The sequence below is a fragment of the Myotis myotis genome, unplaced genomic scaffold (genome assembly GCF_014108235.1).
Source record: "Myotis myotis isolate mMyoMyo1 unplaced genomic scaffold, mMyoMyo1.p scaffold_m19_p_15, whole genome shotgun sequence".
NCBI lineage: Eukaryota > Metazoa > Chordata > Mammalia > Chiroptera > Vespertilionidae > Myotis > Myotis myotis.
This window is the reverse complement of record NW_023416319.1, coordinates 30,463,923-30,480,961: the sequence shown is the minus strand read 5'-3', so window position 1 is coordinate 30,480,961 and position 17,039 is coordinate 30,463,923.

Below are 17,039 nucleotides of genomic sequence, written 5' to 3'. Positions count from 1 at the left end.
TTAGCAGTGATATCTTTACTCTCATTGTCAAATCTAATACCTGTTCAAAAGTAGATAATTCTCTTATATATAAATCATGAATGCTACACTAAAAGTGTTATCTTTCAAATAAATCATGAGCATTTTGACTTTATTCCAAAGGTATTATTTTTTTAAATTTATTGGTATTCTTAAGACACTATTATAAGGTGTAGTTACAGGAATCAAGTCAGTAAGTAAGTGTGAAAACGGATGTATAAATTTGTTTAATAATATGCTTTTTATTAACCATAAGCAGATAGTTAATGTAGTTTATATATTGCATTTGTACAGAATATAATTATAGATCTATGAATCTAAATATAAAAATGGTCAACCAAATATTTAGTAATGGATTTTAAAGTCAGAAAAACAAAATTGGAAGATTTCAAATACCTGATATCAAACGATACTACAAGGCCATTTTAATCAAAACAACCTGATACTAGCATCAGAATAGGCATATAGATCATTGGAACAGAACAGAGACCCCAGAAACAAATTCATAACTTTATGGTGAATTAATATTTGGCAAATGAGGCAAGAACATACAATGGAGTAAAGAGTCTTTTCAACAAATGGTGTTGAGAAAATTGGACATGTACATGCAAACAAATAAAACTAGACTACAAACTTACCTCATATATAAACTTAAAATGGATTAAAAACTTAAATGTAAGTCATGTAACCATAAAAATCCTAGAAGAAACCACAGGCAGTAAAATCTCAAACACCTCTCGTAGCAATATATTTGCTGATATATCTTGTAGGGCAAGGGAAACTAAGGAGAAAATGAACAAATGGTACTACCTCAAACTAAAAGCTTTTACACAGTAAAAGAAACCACCAATAAAATGAAAAATATATGGGAGAATATCTTAGTCAATGGTACTTCTGATAAGGGGTTAATTTCCAATGTATATAAAGAATTTATACAACTCAACACCAGAAAGACAATCCAATTAAAAAATGGGCAACGGATTTGAAGAGACACTTCTCCAAGGAGTCCATACAGATAGCCAATAGACATATGACAAGGATGCTCAATGTCGATAATCATCAGAGACATGTAAATTAAAACCATGATGAGATGTCACCTCATTCCTGCCAGAATGGCTACCATCAACAAATTGACAAATAAGTGCTGAAGAGGATGTGGAGAAAAGGGAGCCTTAGTGCACTATTGGTGAAAATGTAGATGGGTGGAAAACAGTGTGGGTTTTTTTTTCAAAAAATTAAAATGGAACTGCCTTTTGACCCAGTGATCTCACTTCAGGGAATGTATCCTAAAGATTCTGAAACACCAGTCAGAAAGAATATATGAACTCCTATGTTCACAGCAGTATTATTTCAATAGCCAACATCTGGAAGCAGCCCAACTGCCCATCAGGAGATGAGTGGGTAAAAATGCTGTGGTACATTTACATAATGGAATACGACATGGCTGTGAAAACAAAGAAACTCTTACCTTTTGTGACAGCATGGTTGGGTCTGGAGATTTTATGCTAAGTGAAACAAGCCAGTCAAAGATGGACAAATAATATTTGATCTCACTTATATGTGAGATCTAATGAACAAAAGGAATGAACAAAATAGAAATAGAGGCATAGATACATGGAACAGACCAACAACTGTGTGTGTGTGTGCGCGCGGGTGCGTGGGGTGGGGTGGGGGGTAGTTGAAGAAAGAAGATGAAGGGTTTAGCCAAAATGTCGGTTTCCCTCCACGTCCTGGGTGGTTCAGGGTTCGGGTCTGGAAGAGGAGCCGCACAACAAATGAAAAAGAAAAGACAGGAGATAATTTGGGAATATTGGGGGACAAGGCGGCAAGTCCAACTCAAGAGGAAGGACTTCCCTGTGCTCAGGCCTCACCAAGCTTTTTATAGTGAGAGGTAAACAAGGTAGTGGTTACCAAAGTTACACTTTTCTTGTGAGTTTCACTTGTTTTTGTTCTTGTGAGTTTCACTTGTTTACACCATGGTTATACTTCCTGCACTTCCTCAGCCCATTAGATTCCCAGATAAGATCTAGGGAGTGTTATAAGGTCAAGCCTAATTATGCTAAGAGGACTGTGCCCTCTAAGCTAGGACTTGTTTGTGACTTTGCCAGCAGGTCAGTCCGAGGCTTAACCCTATGTCAGTTTCCCACACCAAAAAAAGTGTGTGTGTTACTGATACAAATAACAATAGTGGATAGTGGTTGGGTTCAGATATGAAAAAAAAATCACACCAAAGTTGTCAACTGAGGATTTGGACTCAGACCAGCTTGGACTTCATCTGTCCCATTATCTCTTAGCCTTTGTTTTCTCCACTGTAAGGAGTAGAAGGAATCAAATGATACCTTCCTCACAGGTAACTGAAATAATTAAATTGCCACCTTTTCTCATAAAAGCACTCAATAAATGGCAACAATTCTGATGCTTAAAAAACTTAGTAGATAGACCCATTTGTGAACAAAAATTTCTACCACTCCAGGAATCCTATCATGTCCAATTCAAAATAGAAAAGTTGCACCATGGTTTTTAACTGAGTTTTATTTAAAAAAAAAATATCTGCTATTCCTTTATAGTGTCATTTGATTTGTGTGTTACTGGAGGAATTAATGGGCCATATTTCCCTATTGTTAGTGGGTTCTTGGGGTTCTGCTGTAATAAGTGTTTTCAAAAGCCCACACAGGAGAATGAGATGTGGTAGAAGACATTATTTGCATGGAGTTACATTTCTCAGGCTGCAACGTCCCATGCCCCCTTTGCTGAGTCATGGAAAAGGTGCAGCTAGTGGTTCAGCAAAGCCAAAAGGTGGGTCTGTGTCCAGAGTTTCTGTTCATGTTGCAGCTGGGTCTAGTTCAGCATCAGTTAATTAAAGTCCATCGGTCTATTGTGCGGGTCTCACATGTATGTGAGACACGTGGGTGAATGCAGGGGAGCATGCCCTCTGCAACAGAGGTCACAGGAGCATAGGCAAACAGGAGAGGCAAGAGCCCAAGGAGTATAAACCAAAATATTGTCCTTTTTTATAATCCTCACCTGAAGATATTTTTCCATTAATTGTTTTTTAGAGAGAGTGGAAGGGGGAGGGAGAGACAGAAACACCGATGAGGGAAAGACAGAAACACCAATATGTGAGAGAAACACATCAATTTGTTGCCTCCCACTTGCCCCGCAACCAGGGCCAGGGACCTGCAACCAAGGCATGTGCCCATGGCCAGACTCAAACCTGGGACCCTTCCGTCCACAGGCAGATGCTCTATCCACTGAGCCAAACCTGCTAGGGCAAGAGTGTGTTCCTTTGCTCATACATTTAAGTATTTAGGTTTCGTGCCCTTGTTGTGGCCCCTCCTATTCTGGCCACTAACTCACTCCCAGGTGTGACTGACAGACAGGTACGCACCTTCCTACCTAACACAGACCTTACTGGGCATATGTCCAAATTCCTTTGTCTAGTACCTTCCACCGTCGGTCAGTCGGGAACAAACTTGCACAGTATTAAATTAGTAAAGCTGTATAAATGGCATGCTTATATTATCCATTCTTCCCTATACTCCTTTCCTGTTAAATGAAAACCAGGTTATTACAACAGTATCATAGATGTTTGTTTGTTCAGCTATGCTGCATGTTCTTGCAGAGGGGGAGTACCCATTTCTGAAATCATTTTGTAACTGTCAGAGTCTGTCATATCTGCCACAGAATAGACTCTGAGTACATGTAGTTTAGTGCTCAGCACCTTTGGTAGCTTTTCATTCTGAATATCCAACATTTCACATTAGCAAGCTAATAATGCAGCACAGATAGGTGGGTTAGGTCATTTTGGTTGAGGTTCTTATAAACTTTAAAGTTACTTTAAAATAAGCTGTTTTTCATCTTAAGTCTTGAAATCCAGAACCATCCTTTACTTCAAGACTTTAATATAATGCATTTAAACTACAACTTTTGAAGTAATTCTTATTTACTTCTTTGGTCATTTTCTCTTTAAAACATTTTTTTTTGTTCTAATGTACACTTTTTTTTTTAATGTATACTTCTTTAGAAAGGGAATCATTTTTACCATATGTTAGCATTTTTTTCCAAGTTACTTTAAAAAAGAGTATTTTATTATGACTATATTATTGTATTTTGTCTTCCCGATGCACATCAAGACATAAGTCGCCTATTTGTTTATGTTTCCATAGATTAGAACATTTCCAGCCTCTCAAATCTAGTAAGTGGTAAGGTTTCTACCTTTGAGTAGGCCTTCCATTAAAAGGATCCTACAGTGAAAGCAGTTAACGCTCCTTGCCCTAATCAGAGAGAAGATTTTCTTTTGCCTGTATGACAACTAATTAGCTCTGGACCAGTGTGTGCTTGCCTATGGTGCCTAGGGGTGTGTGTGTGTGTGTTTTCCCCAACTATTTCATTCTAGCCCTGGAAAGCATGAAACAAAGGAATGAGGAACACAGACTATGAAATAAACATGGATTTCCTGTTCCTGTTTCTCACCAGGCAACCTTATGATTGACATGTTATTATTTTATTTGTATGACAATATTTCTATGTTACCTCTGTCTATACAAATATATCTGATACTCTCCCGATATTATCAACTGCATCTATCACTGGCAGTGCTATTGCTTTTTCTTCCTTTACCTATCTCCTCAGGCTAGTCTCATGGTCTGCATGGCTCCCTGTTGTCACCTTTAGCAGTGTAGACCAGTAGGAAGGAGTAAGCCCAGGGAGTAAGTGTTGAGAGTGAGCTAGAGTTGGAAAGTTGAGAGTTACAATTGAGTTTTAAGGTTAGGAATGTGAGATATCTAAATTACTTATATCTGATTTAAGGTAGAGAAAGAATTTACAAATTAAAGTAAGTAATGTGTGAAGCACAGGTTTTCAGAGTCAACTAATGCAAAATGGAGTATATCTTAGGCAGGTAGAAGGTCAAATATTTAGTCAGATAAGGATGTAGGAGTCCAAAAGACACAGGAAGGGAAATCCAGGCAGCAGTTATTTGTATACTGAGAAAAATAGCCATTATTAAGGAAAGCATGTGAGAACCTACATGAATTTTTCTACCTAACACAAGTTATATGCATTGGAGATGAATGCAATCCATGTTGATGTCATAGTCTATTTCCTCATTACTCTGTTTTGTTTCTGGAAGTGGCCAAAGGGTATATAGTTGGAATAGTCAATAGAATTCAATGGGGGAAGGGGTAAAGAGAAAAGAGTTCCTGACACCTTGTGATTTTTTAGCAAGAAAAAGTTATAGTGTTTGTTTTGTTTTTCTCCCAGATACCCTCAAACTAAAATGATACATATGTGCTGCTAAATATATGCAGCAGCATTAAGGATATGTATTATTTTCTCATACTTGAATAGATGCAAACATTATATTTAGAGCTTTGACCTCAATCTCAACTGTAGTATTTCAACAACAATGTTGTATATGTCAAAAATATTATTATTGCCTGGCCAATATTGCTCAGTGATTGTCAGCCCATGAGCCAGGAGGTCAGGGTTCAATTCTTGATCAGGGCACATGCCCAGGTTGCAGCTTTGATCCACAGTAGGGGCTGTATAGAAGGCAACTGATCAATGATTTTCTCTCATCACTGATGTTTTTCTCCCTTTCCCTTCCTCTCTGAAATCAATAAACACATATTTAAAAATATGTATTGTTTTCAAATATAATAGTTTTGCCATAGAAGAAATCTGAACTTGATGTTTAACACATTTAAAGTGTGTTAGTTTTCTATATTATCTACTCTTATAATGAATAAAACAAATATTAAACATGATTAACTAATTTACAGATTTAGGGTAGTTTATAATGTGACCTCTTTAGGGATTATGTTTATGCTTAGGTCCATTTTGCAGCTGGTGAGAAATAAGAAACATTATAAATTCGTTGGCCTTCATTTTTAGTTTATCTACAGTTGTAATACCTCCATACTTCATGTTGAGTAAAATGTCTCTTGACAGTTGTATCAGCAATATGTTATTATTTTTCCTTTGCTGATTTATAGATATAGACTTGGGGAAAATTGTGAATTATGACAATTATTTTCTTTTTAAGTTTTCGTTGGATTGTTTTTCATTTAAAAATAATGTCTACATTACATAGTTATTGGGATGCATAATATATGCTCAATTTCCTTTCTTCTTAATTTTCTATTTTTTCTTCCTCCCACTCTGCACAGCATGCCACTGAATTACTTAAATATTCTCTACCTTTTTGCCCCTAACTATGGGCTTCCAGATTGGAAAAGATCTGTCATTTACTGTTACATTGGGGGTATATGCTGCTAATAATAATTTTAAAATAGATTATTATTTTTAACCTTAAATTAGTTATGAGACATCTTTTGCTGATTAGTCATTTACTAACATTATTACCTTGGACCTACAAATTATACCCCAGGGGACATGACCCTGCCTATTTTAAACCATTCCCTGCTAATATGCTAAAACCATGCTTATATAAATCAGTGCATAGTTTATCATTACTGGGATTTAACAGAATAAAACGATGATTTCACATGCCCAACAAAATATGCTGCTCTTCCATGTTATTATCTTACTAACACTATGGAGTTCTCTTTTTTAAATCTTCCTGCTCATTATCCTTTGATGTCCTGGAGTAATTCCAGTTACAAGCATTTTCTCACCCCATGAACGCCAACTTTTTAGACTGTAAACCCTATACAGTAATTCCATTTTTTTTTTATTTTAAATCACTCTGTGTTCCAATTTTAACCCTCAACTTATTTTTCTATCATATTACACTTTATTATTTGTCAAGTCTTTAGATTTCCCAGATGCTACTTACTAGTGTTCAGTCTCAGTAAAATGTAACTCACTTCCTCTTTGTAGTCTTAGTGATTCTGCTACAATATATGAGCTACATTTAGTATACTGTGAATGATTTACCCATGTAAATCTATCTTTTCAAGAAAAAAAAATAATTGCAAAATTCACCAGCTGATGTACTATTGCAGTTATTTATTCTTTTCTACTAATTGTGAGACTCTAAAACAAAGTTTTTTATTATAATGCTCTGGAGACTAAATAAATTTAGTAATATCTGACAAAATCTCTTACCAGTATTCTATACTTTGTTGTCTTATTGTTTGCGTTAGTTAGCAAGGAATCAGATAAAGTTTAATATGGAGACTTTAAAAATGTAATTACATTTTCTTTTCAATAGTTTTAACTACTAGAGTATACTTTGTTATTGTCTAAGTATTCCTGAGGAACATCTTAACTTGCTCTAATTGTGTAATGCAATCCAACTGCATCATAGTGATTCAATGAAAGAAGAATGGGTTTCAGTCCCAGATCCGTATACTGAGAAAATTTACTTAAATCATGTAAGCTCTTTATGTTCAGTGTTCTCACTTATAAAATTGGGATAACATTTCCCTTCTCATAGTGATAATGTTAGAAGATAAAAGTAAAGATAAAATTTACCAAGAAAGAATTTACTAAAATTAAATTATTTACCTCAATTAACTGAATGTGATTATCATCATGCTTCCCAGAAATTACCTTAATTTTGGTTTTGATATCACACTTTGACTGATAATGCCTATTTTATAGGCAAGGAGTCTAGTGAAATGTTATATAATAGAGGACATAGGGTCATAATATTGTCATGAGGATTAAAAGGAGATCTTTTAGCACAATGCCAAGAGCACAATCACTATTCAGTAAAGGTTAGTTATTACTTTTATTATAATAGCTATGTTTTATCCATACTATTTTCTTCTTTAAAAAATATATATATTTCCATTGATTTTTTTTTTTTACAGAGAGGAAGGGAGAGGGATAGAGAGTTAGAAACAACGATGAGAGAGAAACATCGATCAGCTGCCTCCTGCACACCCCCTACTGGGGATGTGCCCGCAACCAAGATACATGCCCTTGAGCAGAATCGAATCCAGGACACTTCAGTCAGCAGGCCGACGCTCTATCCACCAAGCCAAACAGGTCAGGGCATACTATTTTCTTTTTTAGAATTTACCTGAGTTTATTGAAGTGACATTATAATAATCATGTGTGCACCACTCCAAGTCAAGTCTCCTTCTTTCACCATCTATCCCCTCTTTACCCTCTTCTATCTCCCCCCAGCCTCCTTCATCTGATGATCACCATACTTTCGAATGTGTCTATGAGTTTTTTGTTTTGTTTGTTTGTGTGTGTGCTTAACTGCATACTACTTTTTGTTAGATATTATATTCAGAAGAATTAGGATTATCCCAAAGTATAGAGTCACTAGTTGAATATGCATTCTTTTATTCATTAGCTGCGCAAATGATTGGAATCATGGCAAATATTTAACCTTAAAACATGTTTCCACACCCTAACTGGTTTGGCTCAGTGGATAGAGCGTTAGCCTGTGGACTGAAGGATCCCAGGTTCAATTCTGGTCAAGGGCATGTACCTTGGTTGCGGGCACATCCCCAGTAGGGGGTGTGCAGGAGGCAGCTGATCCATGTTTCTCTGTCATCGATGTTTCTAAATCTCGATTCCTCTCTGTAAAAAATCAATAAAATATATTTAAAAAACAAACATGTTTCCACATGAAAACTGAATTAGACTGATATCCACTAATGGGTCAGATATCAGATAAGGGAGGTAAGGAAAATACACCTTAAAGAAACAGAAGAAAGTAGTAAATGTGTATTTATTATTTAAATTTAAGATGGTACTATGCTACTTTAGATATAGATGAAAACCTATTGGTTTATATTCTTTTGTAGTAAGCAGATATACACTCATAATCTATCTTAGAAGCAGAAACTTGGATCTATTTCCTAGAGTGGATTCACTTGATGTATCACACTTTAGATATTCATCATTCTGCTGTGGTTTTCTTTTCATTTTCCTAATGAGTAAAAATAATGAGTACTTTCTAAACATTTCCTTGTCATTTGCATATCTTCTTTTCAGAATGCCTCTTTGAGTCCTTTCACCATTAGAAGTACTTTATATATTTTGTATATTAACCCCTTATCAGAGGTGTTGTTTGCAGATATCTTTCCTTTGGTTGGTTGCCTTTTGATTTTGTGGATGGTTTCTTAGGCTGTGCAGAAGCCTGTGGTTTGATATAATCCCATTCATTTATTTTTGCTTTTGAGGTTAAATCCATAAAATCCTCTTTAAGACCAAGGTCCATAAGTTTTGCACATGTGTTTTCTTCAATGAATCTTATTTTTATTTCATTCTAGGTCTTATATTGAGGTCTTTGACTCATGTTGAGTTAATTTTTGTGTATGTTGACACCTAGCAGTCTAGTTTCTTTCTTTTGCATGTAACTTTTTTCTAACACAATTTATTGAGGAGGCTTTATTTTTCCATTGTATGTTTTTGGCTCCTTTGTCAGAAATTGTTTGTCCATATATATGTAGATTTATTTCTGGATTGTAAATTCTGTTTCATTTGTGTGTCTGTTTTTCTGCCAACACCATGCTGTTTTGATCATTGTTGCTTTGCATAATAATATAAAGTTAGGGTGTATGATACCTTTGATTTTGCAGTTTTTTTTATTGCTTTGGTTATTTTATGTCTTTTGTGGTTCCATACAAATCTGATGACTTTTTGTTCTATATCTTAAATTTTTTTTCCATTGAAATTTTGATGGGGATTGTTTAAATTTATATATTACTTTGGGTTATATAACCATTTTAACTATGTTGATTTTGCCATTTTATGAACATGGAATATTTTTCTACGGTGTCTTCTCCAATTTCTTTTAGTAATGTCTTGTAGTTTTCAGTGTTTAAATCTTTTACATCTTTTAAGTTTATTCATAGGTATTTTCTTCTTGTTGTTTTGCAATTACAAAAGGAACTTAAAAAATATTTTTCTGAAATTTCCTTAATACATGGGGACATCATGGATTTTTGTACAATGATTTTGTATCCTGCAAATTTACTGTATTTGTTTATTGGTTTTAATTGTTTTTTTCGTGGTATACTTAGGGTTTTCTATATATAGAATCATGTCATCTATAAAAAGTGACAAATTTACTTTTTAATGTTCAATTTGGTTGCCTTTTATTTATTTCTCTTGCCTGATTGCTCTGGCTAGGAATTCCAGTACTAAGTTGAATAGCAGTGGTAAGAATAGGCATCTTTGTCATTTTCTGATCTTAGAGAAAATATTTTTTTTACCATTGAGTATAATATTAGCTGAGGATTTGTCATATATGGCCTTTAGTATGTTGAGGTACTTTTCTTTTATAATGATTTTATTGAGTACTTTAATCATTAGTGGATGTTGTACCTTGTCAAATGGTCTTACTGCATGTATTGATATAATTATATTATCTTTTTTTAAATGTTTTTTATTGTTGTAAGTATTTCAGATTCTCCCTCTTCCCCTCATTAACTCCTACCACCCCACCCCAAACTCCCATTTGCCCTACTGCACTATTGTCTGTGTACATGGGTTATGCCTATATAATTTGGTTAATCTCTCCCCACCCTTCCCTCTGAGATTCATCAATCTGTTCCTTGCTTCCATGTTTCTGAATCTATTTTGTTCATCAGTTTATTTTGTTCATTGGATTCCACATATAAGTGAGATCATGTGATACTTGATCTTTATCTAGAGCAGAGATGACAAACCTTTTGAGCTTGGCATGTCAGCATTTTGAAAAACCCTAACTTAACTCTGGTGCCGTGTCACATATAAAAATATTTTGATATTTGCAACCATAGTAAAACAAAGACTTATATTTTTGATATTTATTTTATATACTTAAATGCCATTTAACAAAGAAAAATCAACCAAAAAAAATGAGTTCGTGTGTCACCTCTGACACGTGTGTCTTAGGTTCACCATCACTGATCTAGAGGCCCGGTGCATGAATTTGTGCACATTGGAAGGAAATTAATTAGAAGAAATATTTTAGAAGCCGGGAAGGGACCACAGGAGGTTGGCTCCAGGGCATGTCTGGCCCGTCTCGCCCAGTCCCCATCAGGCCAGCCGGGCGGGGAGGGACCATGGGAGGGCTCCAGGGAGTGTCTGGCCCATCTTGCCTAATCCTGATTGGCCAGACCCCAGCAGCAAGCTAACCTACCATTCGGAGCATCTTCCCCCTAGTGGTCAGTGCTCATCATAGCGACTGGTTAAGTGGTTGACCAAACCACTTAACACATTAGGCATATATATATATATATATATATATATATATATATTGTTTAATGTGGTGTATCACATTGATTGATTTGCTTATGTTTAACCATCTTTGTGTCCCTGGATTGACCCCCCACTTGATCATGATGTATTATCTTTTTAAATGTATTGTTATATTTGATTTGCTAGTATTTAGTTAGAATTTTTGCATCTGTATTCAGGTTTGTAGTTTTCTTAGTGTTATCTTAGCCAGGTTTTGGTAGAATGGTAATGTTAGCTTAATAAAATTAGTTGGGAATTATTGCCTTTTCTAGTAGAATATTTTTTTAAGTGAAACACATTTTAATACTTTTCATAGGTTTCTTTTCAAAGAGGATCACATAAATGAGAATATTTTTATTTTATAAAAATAACATACATATCTTTGTCCTGGTTGGCCACTTACTAGGGATATTACTTGGTCTCCTACCCATCTTATTTTTTATTGATTTACTTGTTTGTAATTGTTGATACTTATAAAATTATTTTCTACTGCACCAGAGGTTCAAACATCTCATTCTGAATGAATAAGACATTGGCTTCTGAATTACTATTATGGGAATATTTTTACTCATCCCCCATGCCCTACACAACACCTTTGAGAACTGCTAGTATCCCATTAGTGTATTCTTTGGCCATGGAGTCTGTCATTATTAACATTCACTTCTGAAGAGAAATATAGAAAATCTTTCCTTTGACATTTCCTTTCACTATTACAGTTCATATCACCTGGTATTGCTATTTAAAAATAAATCTCTGCCATCAATATCTTAGCATGGTGCTTTCCCAGACAAAAAAATGTATTTGGTACCCTAGAAACAAACTCCATTATTGGACTTTACGTAGTTTTCACCTCTGCCCATCTCAGATTTTTTCACATACCTTACAAAAATAAATTTGCATTCTTAATGTTATAGGGTTTTGATTATGCTGTACTTTAATTTACAAACTCACTTATAGATATACTAGAGGCTCAGTGCACGAATTCGTGCATGGGAGAGGTCTGACTGGCCCAGCCCCAATCAGGATGGATTGGGCAGGGCATGTCAGGAGGAGGTGATGCTGGGAGCTTGGCCAGCTGGCCTGCCCCAATCAGGGCCTGATCAGGGCTGGGCTGGCTGGGGGAAGGGGCCGCGGGCAATCAGCCAGCAGGCCCCATCCCCTAATGGGGTGAGGGGGCTGATCGGGGGCCAGTGGTCTGGGGGAGGGGCCTTGGGTGGTTGGCTGGCTGGCCCTGCCCCTGATCAGAGTAGGGTGGCCGATCAGGGTCAGAGTTGGCTGCGGGAGGGGCTGTGGACCGATCAGGGTGGTGGGGACCTATTGGGGGTGGGGCGGCCAGGGGGAGGGGCTGCAGGAGGTTGGCCTGCCAGCCCCACCCCCTGATTGGGCTGGTTAGTGGCTGCAGTGGGCATCATAGCAACCAGTCATCCTGGTCGTTATGGTGTTATGGTCCCTGGCTTTATATATAGGGAGAGATAATATACTTTTATAGATAGAGGATAAAACCTTTTCTATATGCTAAAAGTCATTTTGCTATGTTGTCAGTAAAGTTTTTAGAAAACTCATCATTGTAAAACAAATATAAACATGACTATTTTTTTTAAGTCAGAATTTATAAATGAGTTCATGAGTAAAAAAAAAAAGCAGCATTATTTCGCCTAACCTCTTTCCCATCCACAGAGGTAAACTTTGTCGTTTTTGCTTTAAGTTTTTTTTAGGGTTTGCCTCCAACATTTCAAAAATATTTCCTTGATTAGTCAACAATAAAGAGAACTTGTTGAGTCCCCACCATGAAAGATAAGGATTTATTTGATTTAATTACTTCTCTTCCTCTTCCTTCACCTACTATTACAGCCTTATATTGTTTTTTACGTTTCTTCTATTTCTTGTTGTTGTTGTTTATTTATGTATTTACTAAAGGCCCCGTGTACAGCGCATGATTAGGGCCATGCCTGCCGTCAGGGCCATGTCTGCCACCCCGCGTGGCCTCGTGCGCTTCATGGACATGCCGGCACCCCGCCCGCCGCGAGAGCCACTTCTCATTTGTGATATAGGCTATCATAATATCACAAGCCTTTTATGATATAGATTTTTGTAATCTGAAACACGAGGTTATAAAATAGTATGAAAGAGTTAGAGTCATCATGCCTGTGAGTAGTCCACATCATATGTCTGTGTCTATGTTTTTATCATCTATCTGTCTGTCTGTCTACCTACGAGTATATCCTAGAAGCCATTATCAAACCCACAATGAAGACCTGGAAAAATGGAAAACCATTTATTTGTTTTGTGGTGACATGGCATATGAGGGACACTGGCATAGATATCTTATGTTCAGAACTAAAAGTAAATATCAGACTTTGAATTAAACCACAATGTTCACTTTCACTCGAAGTACCAAGTGTCAACGCTCACCCAGCAGCCAAGCCCTCAGGAGGCCTGAGTTCCACTTCACTGCACCTTCCTGTTAATCTCCCAGTTTAGCTTTTCCGACAGATTTGATCCAGCAACTTGCTACATACAGTTTTCCTTTTTCTCAAATTTGTTGAATTTTCTACTCAGCTGATAACACCCAAGCCCTGAACATAATTTTCTTCTCTTCATTGTTGTTGATTTATTCCTTTTTTGGGCTTACACAATTTTATTTCAGCAGGGTTATAGATAGAATGAAGGCTCATATATGTAATTGCACAGTCACCTTGAATAAATGTCAACGAGCTCACATTTAAATGAGATTTATACTTACATGATAAGATGACTGATATCAGGCTTGGTTATAATTGTTGTAATTGTTTATTGCTCTGAATTGAGGCCAAAAATGAGAGTGGCTAAAGTTCCACAGCAAGGACAATTCAGGTATTTTCTTATTTTGTTTTGTGGGTGGTAGGAAGCTTGTTAATACAGTAAAAAAGAAAAATCTTACATAAGATCTATTTTACTACTTCTAATAGAAAACTATTAAAATTTAATTTTTAGTATTTATTTGTATGTTATATATGTCTCTGCAGGGGTCTAAGAACATTTTTTTCATGATCGAACTTTTTAATAGTGTGGCTTCTTTTAAGTGAAGAATGTTGGATCTTTAAGACTTTGAGATCTGCTATTGATAAGAGAAAATATATGTAGCTAAGGCAAATTATTTCAAGAACTGTCTCATAGTGCCCTGATGCGTTTTATTAGCCAACTTATAACATTGGAAGCGCATTCATGAATAGATAACTTAATCTTCCCATTGAGATGTTAAACCAAGGTCCCAACCATAAGTCTTTATTATGTCTTTCATTGTAATTCTTGAGAGTATATAAGATAGCCAGAAAATCTTGGCCAATTTCCAACTCCAATATTTCACCTGGCATTTAACATAGCTTACTTTGATAGGGATTTTTTTTTTTAGATTTCATCCTGTCCTCTCACCCTGGCGTGTTATAATTTGAAAATCAGAGGCAAACTGCCTTTATTTATCAGATATAATTGGTGACCCTCGTTTACTATACTTAGAAAAAAGGAAATAAGAAGATAGCAATTATTTTAGTCTGTATTTGAGAATAATAGTCAGTTCCAAACTTTGCTATTTTATTTTCTCTAGTTTTAAATACTAATATCTGATATGTAAAAAAACAAAAAAAATTAAACAAATCCCAAAATAGAATGGGGCCCTGGCCAGGTGTGGCTTAGTTGGTTGGAGCATCATGTTCTGTACTGAAGGGTTACGGGTTCAATTCCCGGTCAGGCCACCCAGGTTTCGGGTTGTAGTCCCTGAGGAGACATGTATAGGAGGCACCTGAGCAATGTTTCTCTCTTTTTCTCTATCTTCCTCTCTCTAAAAATAAAAAATCAAACAATGGAATAATTAGAAGAAGATTTAGTCTTATGTTTATATGACCAAGTAAATAAAAAATAGGAGCATTTTAGCATACTTTGATACTTTAAGAGGTAGTAGTCAGCCTATAAGATTCTTTCTCTGGAATAAAATAAGTTATTACAGCTGAAATGAAGAAAAATAAACATACAAACAAGCAAACATAACCTATAGAGATTTAAAAATGGTTAGCCAGTAAAATTTTGTTTCTTTGAACACTGAGACTTGTGGAAAGACAAATCATTGGTATGTTGTTTACATTATCTATTCGTTAATGGATATAATTAGCTTGCATACTACAGAGAGTTTTCTTTCATTTCTGCTAAATGTCAGCAGTGATGTGGCTCAATAGTTCATATGCTCATTTTTTAAAAAACAGATTCACTGTTTAATACAAGTCTTAATTAACGATAGTTAAGGCAGAAGATTGTTTTTCTGGCACTGACACAGACATCTAGGTTTTTTTTTTACTGACCCTGTCTGCCAAAAGTGAAACATAATGCCTGAGGGTCCATTTTGCTCTCAGAAAATGAAAGCTGTGAGACTCCTGCAGGCTCTGCATAGCAAGCATACACATGTGGTGATTATTTTTAATCCTGATGCTTTGATTCACTCAGAAAATATAAGAAGACTGTTTCTGTGAATTATGCTTGTGAAACTGTAGTGAAGTAACTTGCCTGAAGTGTCTTTTTAAATGCAGAATCAGGAATTGCTTTCATACAGAAAAGAATCAATTTTCCAACTGGAAGTGGTTATTGAAAGAAAGGACGCGTTTTTTCACTCACTGAGTATTCCAGTGAGGAAATACTGAATTCTGGTGAGGACAGTGCAAAGAGAGACACAGGCAAGGAGATAGTATTGATCTGGCTTAGGGCTTACTTGGCCTTTGAATCCAAATGATCAGAATTTGTATCACACTGGTTTGAATCTCGGCTCTGATGCTTACCATGTTAGCTGATCATGCGGCTGGGTTCTGTTTATCCTCTGCTCCTTCATCTCTAAAATGAACCTCGCTGTGAATGCACCATAAACATTAGGTATGTACAACTTCTTTATTATGTATGTACAACTGCTGGGCACAGAGCAAAATCCAGCTTAAAAGGAATACACTGAATGGCTTAGTACTGTCCACTTCCCACAGCGATTTTTCTTTCCCTTCTAAAACGTGTGCCCCACAGCAGGACAGAAGGGATACTCTATGGAATTATTTTGTCCAAATCCTCTCAAGCTGCTTCTGTGGGGATGCAGACATCTAAGAATTAACTCTGACAGCGGGGAACTCTCAGGAGATAATATAGTCTCTGTATTTCTCCGGCTGCAATTCTTCTGAAGCCTGTGGACCCTACAAGCAATTGCTTTCTCTCTCTCTTCTTTAGTTTAGTCTAGAGGATCACTGCTAACGTGAGTTTCAGCTCCAACTTCAGGTGGCTTAATTCTGGGGACAGAGAAAATTAAATGCTCTCTGGGTGTCTGTAACTACTTGATTGTGTTCAAGGTGCTTCCTCCTCTAATATGTTATGGAATGATGACTTCAGTACCAAGAAGGAGAATCACATTGATTAAATGCAGAAAAAGTTTGGCAAACATCTTTTTATATTTTGGCTATGGCAAATCTCTCAGAAAGAAAAAGAAGGTGCAAAGTTTACCAGGGCAGAGGGTGGCTCACATGTAATAGGTGCAATGAAAATTTAGAGTAATTATTCTACTACAAGTTTGTCAAAATATATTTTACTTCCAAGAATTGGTTATTTTTTAGGATGCAATTTGTAAAATACAATTGCTGTGCAAAAATAGATAAATCCACAGCAAGTGATAAGTTATAAAGACATTCAGAATAAAAACACTTGGAGTTGGCAAGTGTAGGATGCTGATTCTTTCTTGTGAATTCATCACTGGGAAGAATGGAAGTAGCAATTACATTTGCTGTATCATGTCCGACTGTACAAACAATTTATGGGACTCTTTTTCATTGAAATTAAAAAGCACAGTATTCGAGTCAAGAATCATTTCC